The sequence below is a fragment of the Corvus kubaryi genome, unplaced genomic scaffold (assembly GCF_017639235.1).
Source record: "Corvus kubaryi isolate FWS band 111438036 unplaced genomic scaffold, C.kubaryi_AGA036_p1.0 37385, whole genome shotgun sequence".
In the NCBI taxonomy this organism is placed as follows: Eukaryota; Metazoa; Chordata; class Aves; order Passeriformes; family Corvidae; genus Corvus; species Corvus kubaryi.
In genome coordinates, this window is record NW_024581127.1 from 7,696,235 (window position 1) to 7,716,477 (window position 20,243).

General features: G+C 39.8%; 1 protein-coding gene across 6 annotated transcripts in view; it reads right to left on the bottom strand.

Annotated features, from left to right (window-relative positions):
* Positions 1 to 20,243, bottom strand: part of ZNF704 (zinc finger protein 704) — a 104,930-nt gene that overhangs the window by 39,904 nt on the left and 44,783 nt on the right. The gene's annotated exons all lie outside the window — the stretch shown is intronic.

Here is a 20,243-nt window from a genome sequence, read left to right on the forward strand (position 1 = left end):
TCTTAAGGTGGTTTTCTTTTCCTTGGATGAAGACACAGAGATGCAAAATTGGGTGAGACTACTAGCAACATTAATAACATACATTAGCCTCTATAGGGTAAAGAAAAACTGTGAATTAGAACTAAAGGATGTAAGTTTGTTGCTTCTGCTTAACACTATTAACCTTCCCATACTCTCTACGAAAGACCGATCCTAAATTTTTCCTGGTCAGATTAAAAACCAAATATTTTAAGTATTTAGGAAACTGCATAAAAATGGCGCAGGAGGGGTAGGTGGGGAAGAGAGAGGGGGAGAGAGAGAGAGAGAGAAGGCTGTTTTGCAGGTGTGATGGGTGCCTGAGCCAGCATGATGGCACAGGGGCCTGTTCCTGCCTCAGCCTGGTCTTGTTGGGAACCCGCGTAAGTCAGATGAGAGGGGTAACAAGGGAAAGGAGAGCAGCCAGCTTTCCAGGAAAAGGAAGAGAAGATTTGGACAACGGCAAATGCCACCAGGATCCAGGATTCAGTGATCCATTGCTCAAGGAGTCATGGGGTTTTTTTAGGCAATGAAGGAATTTTTTTTTTTGTCTGTAAAAATTACATACTGTCTTTTTCACCCAAGAAAACTCTCTCACAATGTAAAATTTCTGAGGAGTCAACGCACCAAAATAAAACTACCAAACCCACTACGTTTAGCAGACTTTTGCTTTCCATCCTTGTGGGCTGGAAATCCTTGTGGGATTTCCACCTTGTGGGTGGAATCAAAGCAGATAATTTTCTGAAAACGTTGACTGATCATCCAAAATCATCATCTCACTTCCTAGAGATCAAGTTAATTTTGTTCTTACAAAAGGACACTTCCCCCCCTGTATTCTGCTTTGTGGGTCTCTGGAGATATCTCTGTGCCTTGCCAGGAGCTCTACTGAACAGATCAGATGGAGTCTAATTTAAAGCCCAAGATAAGAAATGGTCAGCTACCTGCTGTTTCCCATCAACTGTTGGTCAGTAAGTCACCAAGAGGAACAGGATGTGCTGGGTGCACTCCCTTTTCTGGAATCTTATCTCACCCATCAGGTGGAAGGTTCATTAACTGAAACTATACTACAGTCCAAGGCTCTTGATATTTTAGTGAGCAAACCTTGAACTTGCCCATGAAACAGTTCACAGCTGCTTTCTGGCTGATGCAAGGACTCACACAGATGCTGATCAACACTCTCCCATGATGCACAACAGCTTAACTCTCACAACTGTCTTTTGCAACACATTAGTGCCTGGAACCAAAACACTGATGATGATTCCTGCTGTGTTCTGATTATATCTGTAGAAACCCTTCTTTCCTCCAGCCAAGGCTTTTGCAAAGAGCACAGCAGCCATATGGTCACCATCAAGTACTGGAAAGGTCTCGGATATCTGCTATAATCAGCTGAATCCTGAATCTGTCACCCATCAGCTCCTCATGCCTGCAGAGGAGTGTTTCACTCAGAATGCCAAATTCCTCTGGGCTCAGAAGCTCCTTCCTCAGGGATGACATGGAGGTGCTACACTTTCTCAAGACCAACACTGCCACATGATTTTCCAATTACCCAATATCCCAGCATGAAAATCTAGTTTCTGAGAAGGCTTTAGCTGCTCTGTAGCCCACTCTGGCCAGACTACACCAACTGCCCCTGTGACTTCATCCAGTTGTGAATGAACCATTAATATCTGCATTTCTGCACCATATGACGACAAAGTGAGCACAAGTTCCTGATATGATGGAGAAGCTGATCCCTAGTGTTTGTAATCAGACTTCCAACAAGGTTCTTCTGTGTGTGTGGCAACAGGACTAACATGTTCCCATCCAGGCCTCTGCAGAATTGCAAAATCACACTACAGCAGTTGTTGCAAGTGTTTGCCAAGTTGGCGTCGAGATGTCAGAGTCTAGACCCGAAGCTAATCCCAAAGCTTCCCCAAGTAGTTTATAACTAACTTCTTCTAGCTCTTCTGATTTTTCCTCCCCCCTACAATGACAAGCACTACTGTTCCGAAAATCTAACCCTTACTCCAAATAATTTTACAATGTCCTAAAATTGTCAGCACTGGCATCTGTGCCTAAGGTGAAAGTCTTCACAAGCAGGCAAAAAACAGGAATAGTCATGAGAATCCTTGCCATTTCTAGCCATGCTAAACCATACTCTTTCAGCTACTGGAATCCTTTTTTCTTCCTGATCCAATTTAACAGGCTAATAGCCCAAATAAAACAAACTTTGGACTTTTTCTCTGCCCATTTTGAACGACAGTAATTTTTAATATTTACCACTCCTCAACTGCATCCAGCAAACAAGAACACTGCTCATGCTTCCCAGCCACAGGAATTTTAGCAGCTACAAGTTCTGGCGTATGTGACTCTGCTCCACTTTTACAGTTTGGCTCAAAAATGCAAACACACATATTTCATATATCAGTCAGCCAGTACTGCAGCAGCAGCAACAGCCTTTGAGAGACAGGCAAGGCATAAAACTGAAGAGAGGAACCACTTAAGCCATCTGCATTTAGTCAGCATCACGTGTGAGCTGATGCCTTAAGAATTGCCCCAGTACTTTCCAGCTTTCCCTGCTGGAAAGCTGAACCTGCACACAGCTGTTCAACAGTACTTGCACTCAGAGGGGAGAGTAACTTGTTTGTTACGCATCAATTGTTCCCAAAACATTTATCCCACCATTGCTAAGGCGATTTTCTGTGGACTGAAATCAAAAGCCCTTATGTTACTGTTATTAGGTGTAATGAAATCAGTCGTAAGATCATCTACTACATGAACTATGAAGACTTCCTTTCTCTAATCCCACATCCCAGTCTCCAAATGACATCTCCCAACTTCTGGATGGATGTACTTGTGTCAGTCCAGTCTGCATTTGAGAACCAAGCAGTTTTGGATCCTTTCTTTCCAAGTGTTTGTAAATCCAAACTCATGAAATAGCCGAATTACAATGAATCAGCTGAGATAGCAGCAGCAGAAGTTACAGGTCCTTGGGGACAGACTTTTTACCACCATCCGAGGTCTCTCAGTTTCATGTCTCCCTGCTTCCTCAGCAGGGAGAGTGGTTTCACTGGATCCCTTCAAAACACCAATCTAGCCAGCCTGGCCATTAAAAGTGTCTTTTTTTTAAAGGCCAAATCAGACTTAGTTACTACACTTACTCTTGATCAATCATTTCCTTGATTTTGCTGATGAATTTATTGCTTTTTTGATAATAATTTATCAATGTTAAGCAACCATCACATTTTCCCCAGTCAAAGCTCTCTACAAGGAAAGGCTGGGTTTAAGCTCCAGAAGATGAGAAAAAGAGGGTCCAAGAAAAGTCCAAGGCTATGCAAGTGTTCCAAACCAATGCAACATCCAATCTCCTACTGTCCCATTTCCTCTGCCAGCTCCTGGCCACTGTTACCTTCAAACTCCCTACTAAGTACTATTTCCATCTGGACACACCTATACCACACTTCTATTTTTTCTTCTATTTTTTAAGACTTGCTCTCAAATAAATCTTTAAAACCACAAATTTTATTCTAGCTTTTAAGTCTTTAGACTACTGTTTATTACTTGCCTGGCTTAGATCGAAAAGCCTGTAGTCCTTCCTCTAAGTCACTACTTTAGCATATTTTAAGGGTACTAGAGAATATTCTTAGAGCAGAGAAGCTTGTAGTGGGAGCAGATGCTTTTGATAAAATTGACCCTATTGAAAAGCACAACCAAGTTCACTTGAAGCAAAGAAAAAAAAAATGATTTTCCCTGCCCACAACTCCAAAGCTTTCAGTCAATTCCCTGACCAGAAACCTCTGACTCCAGTGCAGCAATGCTCCAAGCAATGAAGCACTGGTTCACTGTGCTGTAAGGGCTCTCCTATGCTTCAGAGCTGCCCCAGCACAGTCTGAGTGTGGGCCAGGCAGTGTTTTCTCACCAGGGCTCCACTCCCACCAAACAATGAGAGGGACAGCAGTATCTTGCAGCTGCCAGGACCAGGTGGCAAGGGGATAGAAACTGCAGCATCAGAAGAGCCCCGGGGAGGGGAAAGGGAATAATATTTGCACTTACTTCAGGTGGATGTTGGCTACAAAAGTTCATCATCAAAGAACCAACCTTCTTCTCTAGAGTCACATACCCCTGCTTTCCAGTGTTGTTGAGCTTGCCTTTCCTTATCCTACCTTTTAAACAATAATCACCCGAAGTCCATAGGCCCTAAACATTCAGATTTACTAAAAGGCTTACATTTTCCTTTGTTTTAGTGGAGTCATGTGCTTATCTATTTCTTACTGCTATCCTCACCAGAGAGACATGATAAAAAATAAAAAAATTAACTAGGATTGATAAGAAGAGAAGCAGTGAAGCACAAAAATGCTTTTATTCCATGTTAACTGTCTACTGTCCTCCACCCAAAATTCAGCTTTTGACAGTGGTTAACAAAACACCTGGACCTTTTGCTAAGGAAGTACCATATAAATATGTATGCATTAATAAGCTGTAACTGGGACAAAATAACACTATATTTAAATTGCTCTCTCCCTCTCATACTTACATGTCCTAAATTCTCACAAATAGACATCTGAAATCTGACTCTGATCACTTGACTACAGTCACATCACACTGATATTGTCATACTGAGCACTGCATCAATACTACTAAGCATGTTGTTAGAAGCTTTCGACACCCAAAACATGATTCATCATATAATGAACCATTGTAACCAGCACACCAGTAATAACAGAAGCACTTCTGAAAGAAATAAAAATCCGAAATTACATTCTACAGGTAAAATAAAAATATTTTCATTTTCTTCAATTCATCATTAATGGCAAAACCAACATCCTAACAAAGAACCAGCAAGAAAATCTATGTACACGGCTGTGACTCCATGCATCTAAAGTAACTACAGCCACTCTTCTATAATGAGTAAAGATCTACATCATGCTACAAACAAAATATTCTTAGTCCATACAATACTTTGCATTTATAATAATACTTGGTTACCATCTAACAACTCAAAATACTGACAGTACAGATAAAGAAATGATCTTCTTGCTCTTGTGTTTGGTTGCTGATTATGGAGATTGAAAATTACTCACTTGCCAAAGACAAAAACAAAAATAAGAAGAGAATGGTCCATACAAATAGTCCAAGGTCATCAGCATTCTTCAGTAAAAGCCATAATTTTTCACAATAAAGCAAAAAGCAAAGGGCAATATTTCCAAATATTATATTGAATTAGCATAGTACTATAATGATACATCTCAAAACATATAGTGAGCATTACTATTCACACATTTAAAAAGAAAACTGCTGTTTGGTATTTGAAGGAGAGAGACAATAATAATGCACTAATTGGAAGTTAAGGATTTCTGCCTTTGCCCATTGTGGTCGAACATAAAATTAACATTTTCCACACTAACTTTGTATTTGCAGACTAATTCATATGCAGAATGAAGGGCCTTTCTTTGTTTCTGCTGTCCTTGTTATACACAAACCAATTTTTTTATAGTGACAGCTACTAGAATTAAGATGAAAATCTTTTACTGTACAACTATAGGAACTTTTCTTCTAAAAAAAATATATATACCTGAACTTCTCAAGGAAAAAAAGAAAAATGCATCAAAGGCCACCTCAAAGTCCTTCACCTCCTCCTAGCCAAGCTAACAGATTTTGCTATTCAGTTATTCAAAGGGCCTTTGGAAGTCTGGTTGGTGTGTTAGAGCCTGAGAGCCCTTGACAGAGTCCTCAGTAACTGAGACGCTGACTTCCTATTTGGACTGTAATAGCTTAAAGACAATAAAAGGTCTCTGCACATCAGTCCTAACAGATGGGAGACATTCACAGAGTGGTTCGCAGCATCCTGGAATAGAAAATATGTTTAAAAGAGCTGAAGAGAGAGTGATGCATATTACAAGCATGTTTCTCGAAGTCTTTTATTTGAACTTGCATCTAGCAAGCGCTGCTCCACAAAGAATGGGCCTGTTTTTACAAATGCGTATTTCTTTATTATCTCCATGGTCACTAAAACTTGACAGAAGAGAATCCATTCATTTTTACAACCATTTTGTAGATGTAGATACTCAAGAAATTGTGGTATTTGGTTCCAAAGGTTGGCTGATGTACTCTCCCACACACAGGGCTCTCATTTGTCTCTCCCTCTTCTGCTCCTGCCATCTCCTCAAGCTAGATGGCTTCCCAAGCCAGGTGTGTCCCCAGGAGCACCTGGAGCACCCTTTCCAGTGCCCTCTCCTCTCTGCAGAGGTACAATCCAGTGATGCTACCCTGGCTGCTATGGAGGCTACCACCACACCAGGCCTCTCCAGGGAGAGCTTGCAGAACAGCACCAGCAATAAACAGGATGTTAAATTACTGTGATTCCTGTGGTCTGGTGTAAACACATCCCACGGACATGCTCTGCTGCTGCTGTCCCCTCTGCAGTGCACCGGCAGGAATAACTGCTTTGCCCTCTAAGGCTCCCTGGAAAAGTTTGCTTAAGTTTGCAAAACAGATGGAAAATGTCTTTTTCATAGAAACCTTTTTATCACTGCTTTTTGAGCAACTTGTCAACTTCCTTAAAGATAACTGAAATTTCAAACCTATCCATATGGAAACAGGACTGAACTCTAGATCTTGCTATCTGATTCACAAAACATGGGATACAGTGTGCTGGCACTGGGGAGAGGATGGGTAGTAAAACATTGCTCTCATTATTGGCTGGTGATAAGATCTACAGTTTTAAATGCTCTGCATAAACGGGAACAGTGAGGCAAGCCAAATTCCACAGTGGGAGATAAGCTGCAGTTTACACTAGTAATTTATTCTATATATTGAAAAAATTGATCCAATGAATAATTTTTACTTTTCAAACAGCTGCAATCTACCAGGAAGACTTATCTGGCGAAGAGCCCTTGGGGCAATGACTGAAGCTGCAGTAGGAGTATGACACAGAAATTGTCTGCTTCAAAACAGAGCAATCAAATAAAGGGTAATCTCTTGATTGTGAGTGCAAAGCAAAAATTAAATTCAGAAAGGAATAACAGAACCCTGCAGACAACAGTTATCCCTTATAGTCATCCACCAATCTTGAGGATTTTTGGAGAAGATTTTCTGCTCCATTTTCTCTACTTTAAAGGCCACTTGCTGATGCAACAAATAACTCTGTCTGCAAACCAAGTCTCAATAGTGCCCTGAAGCAACAGACCAATTATTCCAAATCTTATCCAAAATATTCATGTTCCCTCCCTTTCCTGCCTGCGCCTTCTGCTACTGTTCTCGTTTGTTCACAGGTACATCCCCACTCATAAATGAGATCACTCTGATGGGGTACTGTTTAGAGAAAGAAAACTTCACACTGGTGCTTTCCTCAAGGAAAGGGGCTGGATCACTTGCTCAGTGCAATACAAAATACCACGATGAATATGAAAAAGATGGAAAAGTAACAAAAAGTCCATAAATCTTCCTTAACTTCTGAGAAGAATGATTAGCTGAAGATAACCTTAGAGCAGATGTTACATGAACTTTGTCTTTCCCAAAGTAAGAGAAAACGCAAGGTCAGAAATGTTTTGCTCTTCCTTCTTTCCCTCTTATCTATTGCAAACAGCATGATTCCCACACTGTATGAATGTCTCATATTCCCAAAATATGTTTTGTAGTATTACTGCATATATAAAGTCCTAATGCACATACATGGATAATTTGTTTAGCACAATTTGTCTCTAAAAAGTTGCTGTAAGTCAAGCTTAAAATAATATTTAACTTCTTTTCTGCCACACCATTAAGTATAATTTTTTTCTAATAAAACCTACATTGATGAAACACTTGAAAAAACCTGCAAGTCCTCATCTCACCAAATCAAAGAGCCACAGGCATGTTGTTCTGTTGCTACATAAATCTACTACTGTGAACAAGATGGCAAGCACTTCACTGAAATCAAGTCAGTCTCAAAAATGACCCAAGGGTCAGTTTCTGTTTATTGTTAATATGTACGTGTCATTCTTTCTGAGCTCTCCAAATCCTTATTTTTTTCAAGCAAGAGCCAAACAGAATTGGAAATAAAAAGCCACTGACTCTGGACAATGCTGTCCTGAGCTGCCAGTGCTGTTGAAAGAGATCTGGAGACTCCAAGCAAGAAATACCTCTGAGATGATCCTCTGCTCCCTGCCAAAGTGAGACTGTAGACCCTGAAGAGTGGAACCATTAAGCCATTGCTTCTATGGCATACGTAAGCCAAAAGGTCACAGCACTGTAAACTATCTTCCAGGGGGTTCTTTGCTATTGCAGCCATTCAGGAGACACACGCTATACTTCACCTCACAACTGGTTGGATTTCTGTCCTTCTCCATCCATTAGAAACCTGCTTTAGAACACAGAAGACACAGAGTTAGCTCATCTTGCCCTCTCCAGTCCCAACTTCCATTCATCTCCTGTCCTTGGACCTGTTCTCCAGGACTACATGGACTACAGTACCTGTGATAGCTAATTCAAAGCTATTTTGTCTATGCACACGTCCATGAAGAGCATCCACATACACCTCTCAGATGGGTTCTCTTTCCATTTCCCTGATCATCCTACAAGTTTGTGTTCATCTCATTAATAAGAGTACATCCATCATGAGCAAAGCTGCTCCAACTGTTGTTAATACGGTCTTGTCCTCATCTTCTACAAGGACACTATTATTTCCCTGTTCCTGCTGAAATCGCCATGATTTGACTCACAAGGATAGCTCAGTCACCTGTAAGGAACAGTAGAACACTGCTGTTCTCTTCACCTCTTGTTTACAGCTAATGAAGTTGGAATTATTTAGTGCTAATGATTTTTTTTTGTTTTGAACAGGTGATGAAAATGTTTTCTTCTAAATATAGTAACATACACAACTGACATTTATCTTTACATCCAGCCTAATTACAGACCAGATTTTAATGCTTTTCTTTCCTTGGTTTTCATTTTCTCAGGAAATATCATTATTGAGATAGCAGCACTTCCAGATACTTTTCAGGTAGAGCAGTAGGGTGTATGGTACAAATACCAATAACATATAAACTCTCATACTTTATATGTGGGACTCTACAGACCACTTGGTCCAGTACTCTGCAGCCAGCACTACCTGTTTTAAAGGAAGATGCAATAGGGACATTCCCACGATTAATGTATCATCTGATCCCCATGAACTACAAATTTCCTTATACTCTGTGACCAGATTAAAAAAGCACTAACAGAACATTCTAGATATTCCAATATATCTTCTATCAGCTATGGCTCTGGATATTCTTCTTTTCCTCATTTTCTCCCTCCTCTGTACATTGTCCTCATGTCTGGGCTTCAGTCATATTCCAGGGCAGGGAGCAGAGAAATCTAGTTACATTATTCAGGAGACAAATACTACCTTGTAGCAGGTTTGATTTAGTTATTTCTGCAACTGTTCTGTTGTTTCTGAGCTACCAGACATAGAGAGCAGAAGCTCCAAGCTCATCATTACTTTATTTGCTATGACATTGCCTCCTATCAATTGCCTTTTTGATGTGAACATACCCAGGAACTTCAGCATTTCTTTACATCAAGCTCCTTCCATGTTTATCAAGCTACAGTTCAGGATACACCCCATTTCTGAGACATGAAGGAGTTTCGGAATGAAAATACCTCAGCCAGAGATCTGACTGATGTACTTTATAGCAACCCACAGTTCCTCCAAATTACACACGAGAGATACAAAGCGAAGCCCCCGAGGCTATTCCAGTGTCAAGGAACTGCCTTCGCCAATTTTATGCCATGATGACTCAAGAGACAAGCTGATGTTCTGACAACACACTGGCAATGTGTTGAAGAGCTAAAGAAGGCCTGAGTCCTTCTGTTTTAGGAAAGAGAGTGCTAGATTACAGACTGAAATAGATACCACCATATTAAAAATATATTGTGCAGTAAGCATCACCATCCTGCACACACTCTACACCGTATAAGCTTGTTTCAGGTGACACACAGTTTACCAATAGGTCTTTCAGATTTTTCAGGCAGGTTGCTTTTTTTTTTTAAATCTCACAATTACAGATGAGAGATTTCTGTTGTTTGCTTAGCACCTGAAATTTCAACTGGACATTATTTCCCTGTTAAGTACCACCACCAGATAATCTCCAGGCTTAACCAACACAGCGTCTTTAACAAGGGCATCTGGCCTTGAAACAGTCAGGGCACAAAGCCATCTCTTCACTGAACCATCTCTTATAAAGAAGAAATATATTTAAGTCAAGCATACATCTTTCTTCTTGCTTTTTAAACAACTCTTCAAACCTTTCAAAGGTCCAAAACAACTTAATTTCTTCCAAAGGAGCCAAATATCTTAAGATAGCCGTCTCCTCATCCCATGAGTTAAACTTTTGCTGCACAGATAAGAACTAAAGATATTTTAAAAATGATGGATATAAAACCAGACACTACAAAAAAACAAGATTGGAGAAGATGAATGGACAGTAAGGAAATGCCACTGAAGCTTCTGGGCAGAATAGGACCTACCAGGCATGAGCCAAAGGTGCCTGACACTACACATCCATGTTAAAGCATCACTAGAATTGCCAGCTTTCTGTGGCTGAGCAAGCCATCTGCACAGTCAGTGTGTGGAGAAGTTGGGGTTTTTGAAGAGCACTGTCCCCTGCATGTACACGGTACAGCATGTGCATGTGACTGTCAAAGAAATCCCAGGCAGGAATAACTGCACCAGAATTTATGTATTTATGTACAGGAGAGCAACATCCACAAGAAAATGAGAACACATGGACCATGTAGACTACCTATTCTAGACAGCAGCCAGAATTCACTGATAGCAGATATTACACTCCATGACCATATGTATTTCTTCACCACGCAACACTAGCGCACTGAAGATGCTCCTCCTTAACAATCCCACTGAAGAGGAGCTTAAAATAATTTCCTGTAGAAGACCTCTCCTTAGTCTTTAAACAGTTAAAATTGTTTCTGTATTTCCCAGCTCAGGATGTTCTCCTGGGGTACAATTTTCTAACGGATAGATGTTTGCAAGGAGCAGTGGTGGCAGATTAGTCATCGTTTTTCTTCATTAATGTAGGATTGTTAGGTGCCCAGCATCCTAAATAATGAGAGTTAAAAACCACAACACTAGACCTAGACCTTTGCTTTTAAAGTATACCACAGGTACAAGTCCCACTGTGAAAGGGGATGTTTCACACATAAATCTGGTGATGCTGCAGATGGGAATGATCATTCTTAATGATCATTGCTGCAACAGCATTAACTGAAAATGTTTGTCATGGCAGGAAAAACAGTACCTTGCACCACTACTTTGCATTGCACTGCACTGAGGCCATCAAGCAAGACGCCACACATAACTTACACTACGTAACATTATAGTATCTGTATCAGACCTTCAGATCAATCTTAAACAAGCATTCACCTTTTACCCCATCACCACCATTTAAAGTAGATTTATTCACTTATGAACAGTTCTAGCATCCAAAAACCAGCAGTATGAATGATGATTCATGACAATTACGGATACACAGTAGTTTCTCTTTAAAGCTACTGGGAAGTCATTTAATCCCTCACAAAATTTCTGAGCTCTGGTTTCTCGTCTTTGATTCCCTTCTTTGAGGGAAGTGAAAGCATTGCCCTTTTATGGAGAGATGTCAAAGAAAAACAAAAACCAAAATATAGTTTATCATAGAATGGCCTGGGTTGAAAGGGACCCTAAAGATCATCTAGTTCCAGCGCCCTTGCCGTGGGCAGGGACCTCTTTCACCAGACCAGGTTGCTCAGAGCTATGCTGGTTATGTTTTTAAAACACATGCAACAATCCTGGTGGAACAAATTGGACCTGAAGTTAGAATCTGACCCTGTAACTGAGACAACCGCAACACAACAATACCAAATAATCGAAAAACAAAGGTTGCATAGTCAAGCACAGGGTGGATAACACACAATTTGAGAGCAGAGGAAGGCTGATATTCAATAACCTGCAATACACAAAACACCTTCCAAAGTGGTAGAGGATGCAGAAAAAGCTGGAGGGAGCAATTGCCACATATGTTTCTACTGGGACAGTAGGAGATTTGGGCAAAATTGGTCTGCAAATTATTGCCTTCCCTGTCATTTGTTTCCAAGCAGTTTACATATGATCTGTAACACCATTATAGGAAATAACCAAAATACATATTTACATTTAGCATGAAATAAAGGCAGAACTTCATAAATGATCTGGAGATATGAAAATAAAAATGGTTTAAGAAGCTCTATGAAACTTACTTTTGATAAAGTACTGTAAGCATACAAGATGGTCAATTTAGACAGAATAAAACTGAAGGGAGGTATCAAGAATATTTATAAGTACTCCTGATCTAAATGTTTTTCCAAGATGCTTTTAACAATAAACATTCAGTGTACTATAAAATATGTTCGCTCTGTGAGTCCAGGGCTTTTTGTTGTGTTCTTGTTTGGTTTTAATTACTTGAATGCTTTGTATTGGAAAGAATGAAACCACCGACATAATATGTGGTAGCAGAAGAATGCATCTGGCTTAACTCTGCTGTCATCTTTAGTGTTCTTGTTCTGAATTCAATGTTTTTTTCATTACAGGAAACTACCAAAAACTGTGGCCTGCAGGTATCAAAGGGAAATTGAGAATACACCACCCAGCCTCTGGTTAGTACTAGGTCCAGCTTGTTCCCCAGTTTGTTCTGCTAGACAGAAACACTTCCTTGGTAATGCATGCGTTAGTGTTAGTAGCTGTTTATAAAGGCACAATACAACAGTGCTGTACGGACTCAGATAGTGAATATGTTCTTGTAGTTTTCAAATTACTTAGCAAAACCCGCTCGCCACCTTTTTTTCATTATTATTTTTGTCTAAGAAAACACTGCTCTCACAAATATCACAAGTGATAATTACCATGACATAAAACAGCCAGTCACTTATTGTGGGTCTGGTATTATGCTCATGTTATCCATTCTCAGACTTCCGTAAAGTTACTCCTGCTTCTGAGAGAGGTACAACAACCATAACGGTCACCAAAAGAAATCGCACAAAAAATTAACTTCATTAACATCTTCACCACTTTCCATACTGTCCTATGCAAGCAGTACTCTGTATCAAAGTAGAGATGCATGTTGTAAAAATCCACCAAAGTCTTACTGAAATGTCCACGGTACAGTTGATACTACTAATTTTTGTTTCCATCTATCAAAGACAACACAGATTTTAATGACAAGAAGACACTGTATTCCATTATATAATTCAATTATCTTCTTCCTCTCAGAAAAAGAAGTGGACTCTTTTCCACTATTAGTCAACAAAGTACAACATTTTCCATCTTTTTTTTCTATATTCATACAATGTGCAATGACCTAATGGTCCAGTTTCTTTGTCTTCAGATCACAAATGTACAAGTGGCTAAGCATGTGGAATGTTCCACACTAATGAATTAGAGTATTTATAGTCACAGAGGCATTGACATTTAAACTTTTTGCTAAAATTATTTAAAGAATTCTCTCTGTACGTGACAATGGAACCTCTTTCTTCAGAATGAAGTCTCAGAGAAGAGAGATTATTGTTATTACTCTTAAAATCATACCCACTGGAAAACACAGGGTTGGAAAGCTGCAAGAACAGCAAATGCAGGCACATCCCACTCTGCACACTGTCAGGCAGACTGTCCACAATTTTCATAAATTCAAACATCCTCCTCCCTCATCTTAGTCCCTCTGTGATGCTCTGCTCCAGTCTTTCTACACTCCCTTTTCTTCCTGACACCAGACTTCCCCTAGTATGCCTGTCTTTTCCAACAACCATCAAAGAATTTCAGGGAGAAAACCTCTATGATTTAATGAAAACTCTAAGGTTAACACAAATAAAGACATTACCAAACAAATAAATCTTTTCATAAACCAGATGAAAAGGTGAAGCTTTAGCCTGTGAGCAGCTGGTAGTCTGGTTTTGGTACCTGCTTAATATCTGCTTTCATCAAGTCCTCTCTGCAGTCCTGGACAACCACGGCCTCCTCCTCGCTGCTCTCTGGGGATCCCCCAGTTAGTGTGTTAGCTACTTTGGACAAAAGAGACATGGCCTTCATGAAGAATGAGTTACTTCTTCATGAGTCACTGAAAGCAGCATTCACCTGACAGCAGGTTTTAATACGATACAAACATGAGCACTTCCATAAGGGGATTACATTACTATCCTGTAGACACACTGTATTTTGTGCAAGCTGGAGCACTGCAGCTATACACTATCTTTGCAGAACACTACTGCATTTTGAAAATTTACCTGTTTTATTTAAAGAATAAGCTATCTTTAGAATGTCTATCATTTCTGATTGTTTTTCCCCCAGAAAAATGAAGGTTACTGGATTTATTCTTTCTCCATTGCACATCTCAATACAGATGTAAAAACTGCAATGCAGCTGCAATGCTCTGCAATGCTCTCCAGTGGAGCTGATAGCAGTCTCATTGCTACCATCACCCTTTGGCTTTTTAGAATAAATAAACTGTATTATTTCTCTCTTACTTCCCTTCAACAACCTTTTTTTATACACACACAACCTTGACTCTTTTCCCCTACCAAGCACAACTCCGGGGGTCACTGAATCCCCCAGCTAACTTAAAAGTAATTTTTCCCTTATTTCACCTCCAGCACAAAGTCCTCATGTAACTTGCCATTAAGGAAAAGATGTATGTAGGCAAGTATTCCTGGATCCTCAGTATGATCTACCTGACACAAGTGACTATGGAGACATGTCTGACAACTTGCCCAGCAAAGAGCTCCTCCCCTGGGCAGTGGGAATTGCTCTCTATCCTTTACGTGACAGGATTTTGCTGTTTGCACAGCAGATCTAAGCAGATGAGGAAATTTAGGCCAGCATCTTTCTTTAGAGCATGCTGGGAGTAAGGAAGTCCAAGTGATACCAAGTGTATCTTAGAAGGGTGTTTCCTTTTTTCAAATGAAGATGACAATATTCTTACAGCCCTGATCATTGTGGCTGCAGCTGCAGTAGTAGGTTCAACTCACCCCTTGGTCTGCATTATCAGAAAGGTATTGATCTCTGACAGCACGGACATATCCCTTCCCAAAATATCTGTACGCTTCAGGTACTACTCCATACGGACAAAAGGAATAAAACTGCTAGACTTGGAACTTTGGAGAACCATGGGTCTCGCAACTTGGCCAACGAAAACAGATTGAAACCGTATTTGTGACACACAGTTTGGCAAAAAAAAGTGGCATTTCTGTGCTTCAGGGATGACTGCTAACCGTGAAGAAATACATGGCAGAGCCATTGACTACAATGGCTGGACATTCTTACTCATGTTGTGGTAATGTACATGATCAAATTGGGGCAAAATGGGAACAAAGAAAAAGAGCGCATGTGCATCTCCACATAAAACTAAAAAAGTACAATTTATTACCCAAATTCCTTTTTTGTTGTTGTTTTACATTTCATATTCCATTCTCTTGTGTAAGACCTTATAGTTGAATTTTTTATTAACTGATTACATATAAGATAAAGAATAATGTACTCAATGTATATTTGTCCTTCACTTTAAAGAAATACCTTAAAAAAATAAGTACTAACTTATAAAGCTGCAAAAAAATCAGTCACATGTTTGTCTGCACACGATGCAAAAACAGATTTCCTAACAAAAGATATTCAGCTATAAACAGCAATACACAGAGCATGATAAATCACTTTGAAGCAAGCATCTGTAATGACACAGCCTCCAAAGAACCTTTCACAAACAAAAGTATTATTAAAACAGTAACACATGCTTTCAGACTGATTTCTCTTGGTCTCAGTTTGCAACCAGGGACTTGTTTTGAAGATTTGAAGATAAACTCAAGGGCAGATCCAGCTTGTGACAGTTTCCGTACGCCTGCTCTCCTGCCTGCCCTCCCTGCTCTCTGCTGCGCTGAAGGGATGCTCTGTCACAAGGGATACATCAACCAGCCGACCAGCAAGGCTGTTATGCAACGCGTCCATCTGTGGTTCCTCTGCTGGCATTGACTGCTCGCCTTAGGAAAGCCAAGAGTGTCAGCAGCCTTGCTTTGTAAAGACTCTCCTTGTTCTTTAAATAACTCCAAGGATGACGTTTGTGTGACTCCTTGCTGCCATACCTGGCTCATGAAGAGCAGTGCATGGAGTCCTGGCAGTACAACACCAATTGCATTGCCCCTGGGACTGCAGTACTGGGAACTGGGAAAATCCCGACTTTCCAAAGCAGAAACCCAGCAAAAAAATAAAAAACACCCCACAGAACAGGAGGTGAAAAAGCAACAGCTTCATCGCCGAGCATTTTATTTTACCTGCCTCTTCATCCAGGCTGACATCTGATGACCAAGCATGTCTCTGGCTGAGCACAGACCCAGTCCAGGAGGAGAAAGAGAAAGCTGTTCCCTCCTGCTCCCACTGGTCTACCAGTGGCCCAAGCATGCCAGCATGGGAACGTGTAAGACTCCCACTGGTTTGAACTGGTCTGGTTTCTGTATTTCTCTGCAGACAATGGAACTGCTGGTAACTGCAAAGATTTGTCCCCAGTTTAGTGGTGTTTAGATAAACACACTCCTAAGTAACACCTACACCTTAGCCAAAGGTGAATAATTAAAACCCAAAGATTTTCAATTGGATAGTGCCGGGTGCAAACACACAGTCAAATCAAAAAAAGAAAGAAAAAAGCTTTGGCCAACTTCCATAATTCACACCTTCCTTCAGCATACCTCATTCCCAGGCAACATACCTGACACAAATTTAAATATCTACCTATTAACTGTACCATAAAGCTACATGTGTTGGGATGTTTTAAACATATTCATGTGCTGTCAGCTTCAGCAGACAGATGTTATTTTGGTATCCAGACTCAAAAAGACCATGTCTGAACCACCTTAATCACTTGATGATGGATGTTCTATCAAAAATACTATCTTTTCAAAATACTTAATGAAAATCTCAAGCAAAATAGAACTGTGTTATTGTATGTGTGTCCACACTCATGCTTCTAGAATAACCAGTAATTTGAGACACATAACCCAGCACAACATTGTAAAGACCAGTTTTTCAGAAAAATCTTAAGGTGAAAACTTTCCCCCAAAAAACTTTAAAAAACCCCCAAAATGTCATTGCAATCAGTTGTTGCAATCAGACAATGTGAGCAACACAACTTCATGAATCACTCTTGAATCAGAGACGTGTAGAAGTAAATCTGGCTTCACATTTTAGCCTAGATGGCATCTGAGTTATTCAGGGAAGCCCAAATGTCTAGCACAATTCTGCTGTGGTATTCCTGTCATGGTGAACAGTCAAGATTTCAGATTAATTGAATGCAGTAATCAAAAATGCAGTCACAGCCTTCATTTTTTTGACTAATCTCCTAATTTTTTACTCCTCAAGAATAAGCAGTTTCTCAGTTGATTTTTTAAAAAAAATACCATTATTGAAAGAATCAAAGAAGATTCACTAGAATCAGAGAATATGAGACTTTAGAAGCTGCCTTCACATAAACTTTCGTAAGTTAACTTAAGTTTAGAGTAAAATACAGTAAGCAAAGGCTGTATGCTCACTAAATGTATCATGGAACAACAGTACTTCTTTAATACGTGTGCAATATGTTCTCTAACACCACAAAATGTTTGCAAAAGTAATATCCAGTATTTCTGAGTTGTTGTGAGTGGGTTGGGAGTTATTACAATAACAGTTATGAGAAGGGGCATTTGCTTCAAAAACTGGTAGAAGAGAAACTGCTATTAAAGAGAGAGACTTCATCTAATGATTTCTGGCACGGACCTGCATAACGTCTGTTTCCAAAGCTAAATCACAGGGACAAAATCTGTGGGGTCAATATTTATTTTTGTTAACTCGAGCCTCACTTCAGCTTCAAATTCTATGAACAGAAATCTGTAAAAAACAAACATTTAGAGAAGCTTTTTTGCAGGCAGAATTTTAACTGTACTTTAAAATCCAACTATGGAGTATTCATTTTCCCAACTTTTTTTTCCCATGGAAATTTTTGTCAGATGAAAATCATGCCTCTTAGAAGATGACACTGCATAGCTACATGTATAGTCCAGAGCATTTCAGCACATTTACTGATTGCATTCTTTCACATTAGACTGCTGAGAGAAATCAGTAGCTGAAATTTTGTTTCAGTAGCCCACAGTACTCTATACTAAAGAAAAAACAGACATGCTAAAGGGCACTTGTTTTGGACCCCATACTCGCACTCAGGAAGTATTTCATTAAGTTAAATGTTGCCTTTTTCTTCTCTTAGTTAGGATATAATTTGACAAGGGAAGTTTAACAAGGTGAACCTCAGCTTGCTAAAGTGGAATGGTAATTGACTGCATAATACTTTTTAGAATTCATTTACAGTGGTGACAAGAATATAGTTATTGGTGGAAAGAGCAAATAAATACCTGCCCCACTCAGAAACCAGCTGACAGCCCTGGTGACCTGCTACTTGACTTAATTTCTACTAATTTTCCACTGGAGAAATTCCTAGCAGGGAACACAAAAGATTCAACAAGAAGTTTCTATAAATATTTGGCTCCTTTACCCAAGCAATCCTTTTTCCTGTGCTGTTTTAAAGCTAGATGAGCTAAAATCAATGTTTTTGCACATGACTGGCTATTCCAAGCCTCATGGAAACAACCAGAACACAGGGTACCAGCAGTGCACTGCATGAAATGCTTCAAGAAGTTCCCAAATTAAAAAAAATCAAATGGTCAGCTAATGAAAACTATGTATTTTCTTCAAGTTGTCATAAATATCAAGGATCTAATCCTGTAAAATTTAGTTTACACCAGGAATTAGACCAAAATTAATCTTTTTTTTTTCCCTCTAAAAGAGAACCTCCATCAACCCAGAAAATGCCTGTTTGGCATTTATTATAGGATTTAAATGTATCAGTATTATGACCTAAGCCCTGTAAAAGGGAGTTGGATGAATTACTTCAAATTTATTTATTTATTTAGGTAAATGAAATGTGGAATTAAGCAAGACCTGAGTGGATAAATTGTGATGCATTTCAAACCAGATAAAAATGCTCCCATTAATCTAAAACACCATTCTGGAAACCGAGTACTAGAAATGGCCACATGAAAATGTGCACGTCAGGTCACTCTGAAACAGTCGTTCTCAAAATGTGAGCTCCTGAAATAATAACTACAGAGAAGCACAAATTAAAATACATCCATACAACAACATTTATTTGTTTATACAAACACGCACAGACACTCATACACACATAAGTCAGCTCCAAGTTAGCAAGGCAAGGTCCCTCCCAGGTAAGATGTTTGGTGCTGGGGAGAAGGCAGCACAACAGTACTGCTGCTTTCCATTAATATGACAGCTCAGGATCAGGCCCCGGCAAGGGACCACCGAGCACGATGCCAGCAGATAAAGTTCAAACTTGCACCCCCCATCTTCTAGACAAAGCTCGTACAACTGCAAGAATCTGGAAATCTCAGCTGCACCTCAGGAAACCAAATCTCAGCCCCGAATTTAAAAACTGCACCCTGTTGAGTTTGTTAATACATGAAACCAAGTGGTGGTTTACCTCCTTCCACCTTCAAACCCATCTTCTCCCATTACACCTATAGTCAGCAGTATCTCAAAAAATGCAGCAAAATCCAGAAAAAATATTCAGATGGCTGTCCAGAATCTAGGACATCCATGTCTGTATTTAAGCTTTCAAATTTAGTAAAATATTGCCTCCACCTTGATTATTCAGCTTCCTGGGTGCAAAATGGGTATAGCTGAGAGCACTGATTGCTCTCACTCTCCCGCAAGCCACTTGCAATGACACTTGATTTGTTTCCATATGCTTAACTGCTATAATTATATAATAATATAAGGATGCTTTTTAGTCACAGTTCTGAAGCCTATTTGTATCTTCATCAAGCCTAGCAGGAAAGCAGCACTACCTCTCCCTCTGCATCCCCCTGCTCAAAGCTCCACATTTTATTCTCAGTGCCTGTGTGCTTGTTGGTGCAGCATCCATGGCTGCTCCAGCTTTAGGATCTGCACTGAAGTGTTGGTTTCTGTCAAGAAATTCTTCTCTCACAGAAACCTTTTCATGTTTGGAAACAAAATACAAAATGTCTTTAACGCATCAGTATGATTTAGAATCCACTGCCATAAGCAATAAAGTTTTTAAAACATTAAACCAAAATACATGGGATACATGACACTGAGTTTCAGCTAAAGGATGGGTAAAAAATACATGCAAAGCTGTCTGACACAGGGCGGGATTTGAGTGCTA